Genomic DNA, 8,836 nt, shown 5'->3' on the forward strand with positions numbered 1-8,836 from the left:
CCAGCATTGATGGTGTTCTAAGACTTAATTGTTTGTACATAACAGAAACTCACAAGTCTTCAAGTTTGAAAATATTGTCATTCATTGATATTCTATCTCTGTAGTATTATTCATGGAGGAAATATTACAGGGGGAAGAACTAGCACAATTTCTTTTTCATTGCCAGGTATTGAACTTAGGACCTTAACACTGAGCTATATTCCTAGCCCTTTAATTTTTTTTTTTTTTAATTTTGAGATAGAGTCTTGCTGAACCACTAAGTTGCCCAAGCTGGGCCTGAACTTAAGATTCTCCAGCCTCAGCCTCCCACAATGCTAGAATTACAGGTGTGTGTCACCATACCTGGCCACAAATCTCTTTAAGTTATAAGTTCTTCACTTTTGTCTGAGAAAAATTTTAGTAGAGAATTCATGGAGGTCCAAAGTCTTATAATTTTTATCTTATTATACTTTAGTTGCTTATATGCCTACATATTTTTATTGCATTATTATCACTGTGAACTGCAAATGACTTTGGAGAGAAAATATTTCAGATTTGATTCAAGAGTGTTCCTCAGGGTTCTCTAAGCTCTAGCCCTGGTTGTATATTTTAGAGAAAAACTTGCTTACTAGCTTGAGTTACTTCCTTGTGAAATGTATTTTCTGAGTTGTTATTTACTCTTACTTAGCAACATTTATAGCCACTGTAAGCTTGTGCATTTCAACAAAGTTTCTCTATCTGTCACAGAAGGAAAATGAAGACTTTGCCCAGTATGTTAATCTAGTATATGTGCTGCAGAAGTGAGCACCCCAGTATGTTAATCTAAAAGTCCCTATATGTTGTCAACAAGAGGAGTTTTTAATCAGAAAAGGGGTTTTTGAAAGATGAATTTGTATTTTTTTTCTATGAAAAACAACATGAAATTTATTTCCAATTTTGCTTTATCTTCCAGGTCTCTCAGAGCTAACGTCAGAGTTCAAATGTAATTTGCAAGAGCTTATTCATTATAGATGTCTGGACATAGCTATATTTTCTTATATTTATTCTATTACTATTTTTGATAATTTTTTGATTATGAAATAATAGATTTTCATTAAAGACTCATATTTAGAAGAAGGTAGAAATCAGTAGTATTCTCATCATCAGGAGTAACATTTCTTAAAAATTTTCATTACTTACGGACAATTTCCTTTCCATTACTGTTGCAAGTATTTAAACTCCATATCAATAGTTTACTCATACTATAGTCAAAATGGAGCAGTATTTTTTCTTATAACTTTTTCTTATAACTTAATTTATCTAATAGGAAAAAGGATATGTCATTATTTAATTTTAATATGGGTTTATAATTTGAAAGTTGATTAACTATTGGTATATGATTTGACTATTCCTAGTAACTATGTGTGATTTGACTATTCCTATCCTTGATCCATTTTTCTATTGAGACACCTGGCATTTTTCTTTTTCTTTTATCTTTGTTTTTGCTTCTGTAGCTTCCTTCTCTTCTCTTCTTCTCTTCTCTTTTCTTCTCTTCTCTTCTCCTCCCCCCTTCCCTCTCCCTCCTCCACTCCCCTCCTCTTCTCCTTTCCCCTCCCTTTTTTCTGTCCCTTCTCCTCCCTCCCTCCCCCTTCTTCTCTCTCTTCCTTTCTTTTTTTCTTTTCTGTGTAGTACTTGTTATGTTTTTTTTTTAGAGTACCAGGTCCTCCCATGTGCCGGATAAATGCTATATTACTGAGCCACATCCCCAGACCCTGGCTTTTTTTGTTTTTACTGTTTTGCAAACATTCTTTGTATATAAAGAATCATACCTCTTTGTATCTGCCTTGCATATATTCCTCACATTTGTTGGTTGCATTTCCACTGCTGATAGGGGAATCTAGTGCAGTGATCATAAAAGAAGAGATCAGGGCCCCTCTGGACTCATAGCACAATAGCTGTGTATCCTGAGGTAAATTCCTCAACATCATGGTTCACTTCTTTCCTTATCTATAAATTGGTATGATAGTGCTGCTTCCTGCTATCTACAGTGTTTGGAATAGTGCCTGGAGTATCATTTTCACTCAATTAATATACACTAGTTTTATTAATTAGAATTTTATTTTCAAATATCTTGAGTTATATTATGCCAAGATTTAATGGTTACTTTATGTCTTTTGGGGGGGAGGTGCAGGAAGTGGGAGAACCAAAAGAACATAAAGGATATCTGTGTTAATGCCACTAGTATTTATGATAGCATTGTAAGGAACAAAGGTTTATGTCCTGTTCCAGGCTTGATTTACACTGAAAACACATGTGGGTGCATAGAAAAAGAGCTAAGTCAGTATAGTTGGAAAGTGCTGGTCATCGAACACAGAGGTTATTACATTTATTTAATTGTTTTGTTTTAAATGACAGATGATGTTCCAGTGACCCTTTCCTATGAAGATCTCAGGATGTCCCACAAGTCTTTGATTTAAGCCTTGTCTTTTCCATCTAGGAAATAATACAACTATGGCTCTCACTTAACAGGGGAAGGAAGTGGGGAGCTGCCAGTCAGTCATCAACCCTGGAAGGGCTCAGCATTATTATGCCTGAGACTGGAGACCCCACTAGCTGAAAATAAAACAAATTATGTTCCAAATCTAGTTTTGAAATGAGGAGTGAAGAGCCTCCGAATTGAAAATAATCACATCCACTGTATCTTCATCCTCCAAATGAGGACTCTCTTACATTTTAGTTAGTCAGTGTGTAATGTTCCTTTTATTTCTGTTCTCAAAGACTTGACATCACTAAAAATAAATGACTCAATTACACTTGTGCATAAGCAGCTGGAAAACTACCAAACCATTCCCAATCTCTAAACTATGTAAACAGAGACACCAGAAGAGGGGGATAAGAGGAAAAAAAAAAAAAGGAAAAGAAAATGAAGAAGCAAGAGAATTTTCAAAATAAAATTATACAAAAGAAGCTCCTGGGGAAGAGAGTCTGGTGTTTATCTCATCTCTTTGCTTCTGGTGGCACATGGCTATGCATAAACTACTGGGTCCAGGAAGCAAATCAGGTGGAAAAAAGGATGAAGAAACCTTATAAACACCTTGTAAATAGATGAGCCTGGCCAATACATATTCCATTGCTCATCATGGGAAAATGTTGGCAGCTGTCTCTGGTCAGATGCCCCAAGATCTTTGGGGCCTCAATCTAGAACACGAAAAATAATGGGAAAAATGGAAACAGAATCCTGGCTGGTCAGCAAACCCCAAAATAATACCACAAACCCCCTCAATTTCCAAAGACTGGTCTTTTGTGGTAGCTCTTAGCTCAGAATGCACAATTACAAAAATGAAATGTTCCAAACGTCCTATACACCCACAGCATTCTTTCTTTTATTTACTGTCTTGGGTGGAAAAATATACTTTGTCTCCTAAGTGTCCGTTTGCCAGGAAAGAAAAGCAGGTTTGGCCAGCAGAAAACCTGATCATCTTTACTCCTTTCTTCATGTCACTAGGAGATGAAGGAAAAGGTCAGAGCAGCTGTGGGCTCAGCTGAATCACCCTGGGCTGGCTTGCATGTTAGCTACATCCTTCAAGGGGAGAACGTCTCTTGAGATGAAAGTAGGTCACGAGGCAGTGAAAGGGGAGTAAGACTTAATGGAGGAAATGAGAAGCACCAGCTGGGTTACACCAGGGGCTAGAGCCTTGGTTTCTTCAGAAACAGTGAGTGGAGAGGGAAAGGTGAGCATGGCTCTGTGATCTCCATCTCCTGCTCTCTCAGCTCCTGCATGGCTCTCATTTTAATCAGTAAACAAAGCCAAGGAATCTGTCAGGGGAACCTGCCAGGGTGCACCTCTACTTCCACACAAAGACAGCCAAAGGAGAAGGATTTGAATTGCTTCCAGCAGGACTTAGGTTAGGTATGAGGAAAAATCTCTGTAAGTCAGTCAGCCCCTGGAATGCATCACTAAGGGAGGAAGTGGAATCCACTTCAGAGTCCTCCAGAGTACGCCATAGAATGTTAATCTCCCCTTAATGGCTAATGTTTTGGTGTAATCAGAGGTGGAGATTTGAATGAACTCTCAAGTTCCTTTCACTCCTGAGATCTGAACATACACTGCAGTAGAAGGAAGTATCAGTTGTCCTTGACATCTGTAGCCCCAAACCTTAGGGGATTCCCTTTAGGTCACCTGAGGTTCTTTGGGTACCTGCTCCCTCTCTCTTGCCACTCGTGGTTAGGTTTGGGTCCTGGGGGTATGTGGCCCTGGTGGTGTGTTGAGTGTGGTGGGTTGTTGGGGAGAGAATAATTATATTGAAAAAAAGAAGTTATATACCAGGAAATGAGGCTAAGCCAAGACTTATAGGAAGTGTTGAAATTTGAGTGAGGGAAATAACAATAATCTATTAAATATTCCAAGGGGTAGGAACCATGCCAGAACTGGAAAGCAGAGTCAAGCCTCCCAAGATGGATAGGAGGAAGATGTAAAGAAAGCATGTTGGGAAGCAAAATTTTTCTTTTATGAGACTCTGGAGACTCACACTCTCAGTATACATGTTTCTAAGGAGTTGAGGAAGGAGTAAATGAAAAAAATGCATCAAAATTTTCTTATTAATAAATGTGAGCACCCAGAGATTTATAAATGTATGGAGACTGTCTTTAACAATGTCTTTACTGTAATATCATTGTATCACTCTTAGACCATGTGCTTTCTCCCCTGAAAGGAGGTAAGTAGGGAATTGGATAAACTTGTACTTGCTATTGAAGGTGTTTGGAATGGGTGACTGAAGGTCATGTGTCTGAGTGCCATGACTGACTCTCAGTGAAGATCTTAAGGGTGGGCCTAATGGGGGAAATCATCATCCAACTTACAGACAACGGGATGAGTTAGTCAGGCCACCTGGAGGTCCATAGCTTAATAAAATATTACTGAATCTTCATTGCAAATATGTTTGTCTGTACAGCAATTGTCTTAGTCTGTTTTCTGCTGCTGTAATAAAATACCACAGACTGGGTAGTTTAGAGACAATAGAAGTCTAATTGGCTTACATTTCTGGAGACTGGGAAGTCTGAGATGAAGGAGGGACATCTACGTAGGGTCCTCTTCTTGTGTCGTCCAGGCCAGCAGACATCACACAGCAAGAAAGTGTGTAAGAGAGAGGAAAAGGGTCTTAACTATTCCCTTTCATGACAAACCTACTCTCATCATAAGAGCCTTAGTTCATTTACAAAGACCATTGCTATGACAATTAAATTTCAACCTGAGTTTTGAAGGGTGTATCAACATGGAGCACTTTTTCCCTCTAATTCTTTTCCCCAGAGCAATTTTGTCACATGAACACAACTCATTTGGTAGAACCAATTTGTATGTTTACATGCCAGGGCATGGGCTAACCAATATTAGCTTTCCAGCTTTTGAGTTTAGAGCTAACAAGCAAAGAGTAGTGACTAGCTTTCCCTTTCCTCATATTTCATAGTGACATTGACTCAACATTGCCTTGTGTTTCATGAATCAGGCTTTAGAATAGGAAATTGAAGATGAGTAAGATTGGTTCCTGCTCTCAAAGTAATCAATTCAAGAATAACCATCAGTCTCCACCAAGCTTCTGTGACATAGGACCCTCACGGAGAACAAGATGGGATGAAGGAACCACGGTGAGCATTGTGATTCCTGGCATCACATTTTTTTGGAGTATACAGACACTGATGTAATAAGAAGATGTCAGCAACAAAAGCAAATGGAAGTCATAAATTTTGGAGAAGATTGTTTTACATACCATAACATTTGCTTTTCTTTCCACAGACAGAAAGGCAAGGGAGCTGGGTTAGAGAATTTAACTGGAATATTTGAGCCTCGGTTATTCTCTCAGACAAAGAACAAGGAAAGGGTAAAACAAGCCAAAACTACATCAGGCAAGGTGTTCTGATCTTCCAAACAAATGTTTAACACATGGGTTTCCTTTCTTGATGCTTCTCATCAGAATTTCTGTAAGGCGAGAGGTCCTGAGATTTCCCAGCTCCCTGCTGGTAGTGGTGGAGCGACATTATTGCTGAATGGCAGGAAGAGACTATGCAAGTGACCCAGGCCTAGGAGTTGTTGGCTTGGTGGTAATAGTTTGAATCTTGCCACTGACATTTCTAGGAAGGAATTTTGGCCTTGAGGATTTTGGCTGCAAAAAACTGGTAAGATAACTCTCCCTCTCCCTTTCCATTTTCATCTCCTCTGGGGCAGAGGAAAACCCCAGACACCAGCTTTCTGGTAACATAAGAAGCTTCCCATAACCATGTGCTATAAATTATGACTACCACCCTTCTCTTTCTCTTCCTCTTTGTTTTTTTCCCTGAACAATATTGTAAGAGTCTACACAACCTCATAAGGGACTTGGCTGGCAAGCAGTTGAAGATACTATTCCTTTGGCAGCAGTTCCAAGCAACTAGACTAATGTATTCCTTTTTGCTTAGTTTCTGCAAAATTGCATTATGGTTCTATGCAGCTGAGGGACTGGAAGAAGAAACCAACGCACAGAGAAAACAAAGGCACAAACTGGAAAAACTGCCTCCCTAATCAAGTAGTGTGATTTCACCAGCTGTAAGTCACAGGGCTTGTACATGTGGAGTGGAGTTGCTGTCTTCTTGGAGCATGGCTTCCTTGCAATCACTGAGGTCTAGGGTCGAGGTCTCTGGTTGACCAAGAGGCAGCTGGGGCCATGATGAGTCTCTATGGAGATAAAATCTCTGGGCTGACTTCATTTTCAGCAGTGTGTTTGCCTTTAATCCACCTTTGTTCTTGTAGAATCTGGCCGTGGTTGAGAATGGAGGGCATACTTTACACATATGTCCCTGGAAACAAAGCCAACCAAGCAGCTTGCCCAAGTGAACCAGAGAAATAAGACTGTTTGTGAAGGCCTTTTCTTCCTATATTGGAGCTATAAAAAGTGAACTTTCTTAACTCCAATACTATCTACCCATGTGATCTGGGGGCAAGTTTTGAGCTTTTCTGCTCCCCTTTCTCCATTTCTCATAGGTAAGGGGATTTGGGAAGGCAAATAATCTCTGAGTTCTTTAATTGGTTATTTAGAATGAGTCTGTGAAACAAAAGCTTAATTTGTCTAAATTACATTATTGGTAGATGAAAATATTTTTTCCATCTTCAGAAAAACAAATAGGCCTTAAATAAATCACTTTCTGCTTTGGGCAGTTTCCGGACTTTCCTGACATTGAGGGCTTTTCAACTTCCTCTTGCTTTGTTTTCTGAGATAGTAGAGCCATTTCACCATGAAATATTTGGCTAAGGATGAAATTTGGAACAAGCACGTGTTCCACTTCTCTGAAGTTTGTTTTTATCAAATACAGCATCATGGCAAGTAGCTGGGAAAGGCTGTAGCCCATCAGGGGACTTTGGGAATGTAAAGTGAAGTGACTCATGAAAACTGTTATCCAAATTCTCCACCAATGTGACAGGTCTATGAGGACAAGAATTGAGGGTACCCTAATCCCCACAGCACCCACTCCTTGGTGCCTAAAATGGTGCTAGCCTATGGTAGACACTTATGAATATTTGTGGGATGAAGATATATATGAATCAGGTTATTATGACAAATAAGACAGTTAATTTAAAATAAAAGTCTGTAATAACTCTTCTTAACTGTTTTATCATTTGAATTTTTATTTTATTTATTTATTTAGAGTTTAAATACGCTTTATTTTTAGACAACCCACACCACATGTTTTGTTTTTTGCCTCCGCTCCAAATAAATCACCGTCAAAATAAATGAAACATTCAAGATGACATCAGTCCCATTTGTGTAAAATCCCGGTGTTGTGTGGATGACAAGCAGCAGCCAGTTATGACAAGTGAGAGATCCAAGGTAACTGCTGAATCCATTAACATTTTTCCATTTCTAAACCATCCTTAAGGAAAATCATAAATGGGGTCACACCATCCTCACGGTAGTCCAGGAGAGCAACCACGCCATCTGGATTCATGTTTGCACCGATAAAGAACTGATAGTTTTTGAAATTAGCAAGGATGTGCTTGATTTGTTCTGCAGCCCGTCATAAAATGTTTTACTCTTTCTGGTCTTTGTTCTTCAAGTTTGCCTTTGATTGATTTCATATATTTGATGTACTCCTTGTAGACCTCTTTTGTGAAGCTGGTTTCCTGCAAGTGATGGTTCATGACAATATCCACCCCAGTGACTACTGTGCTTCCGGTACCTTCACCCTCCGTGCCTTCAGCGGAGGCATTTCCACCAATGAGTGAGCCATCAGTGTTACCGTGTGCTCTACTGACCATCTAGCCTTCCACCTCCAGGCATGGCCCATCCTCTATCTCTTGGATCTTGTAAGTGTTGGAGAACATCTCATCGTGGCTGATGAGATCCCGATAGATAATCATGATGGTGGCTGGAGTGAGAAGCAGCTGCACCAGCTTGGCAGGAGCCCCGAGCTCAGAGCGAGCGCGGTGCAAACAGAGCGGCTCTGGGGGTGGGGGTGGGGGTGGGACGGAAAAAGTTTAAATTTTTATTTTTAATTGATAAATGATAATTTTGCATATTTATGGGTACCGTGTGAAACTCGCTTGCAAGAAGACCATGATTCTCCATGATCACAGTTGCCTACTCTAATTGCTTCCTGATGCTGAAGCAGGGTAATTCCTCCACAGTCTCCCTGAATTAGAAGATAGGTATCTAGTTGGAAAAAGTACTTCCCAGAAGGATCCCAAGATCTTGGAGTCTGATTCTGGCTGGCTTTTGGGGGGAGGGGGGGGCGGGCAGTACCAGGGATTATACCCATAGCCTTCACAGTAAGCTACAACCTCAGCCTTTCTAAAATCTTTTATTTTGAGACAGTATCTTGATAAGTTGCTAAATTGCCCAGGCTGGGCTTA

General features: G+C 39.8%; 1 pseudogene; it reads right to left on the reverse strand.

The window, feature by feature from the left end:
* Positions 1 to 7,830: 7,830 nt before the first annotated feature.
* LOC101699694 (translationally-controlled tumor protein-like) lies at positions 7,831 to 8,283 on the reverse strand (annotated as a pseudogene).
* Positions 8,284 to 8,836: the final 553 nt, after the last annotated feature.

Source organism: Heterocephalus glaber, unplaced genomic scaffold, assembly GCF_053883595.1.
Source record: "Heterocephalus glaber isolate CG9 unplaced genomic scaffold, H.glaber_assembly_v1.0 deba00001481, whole genome shotgun sequence".
Taxonomy (NCBI): Eukaryota; Metazoa; Chordata; class Mammalia; order Rodentia; family Bathyergidae; genus Heterocephalus; species Heterocephalus glaber.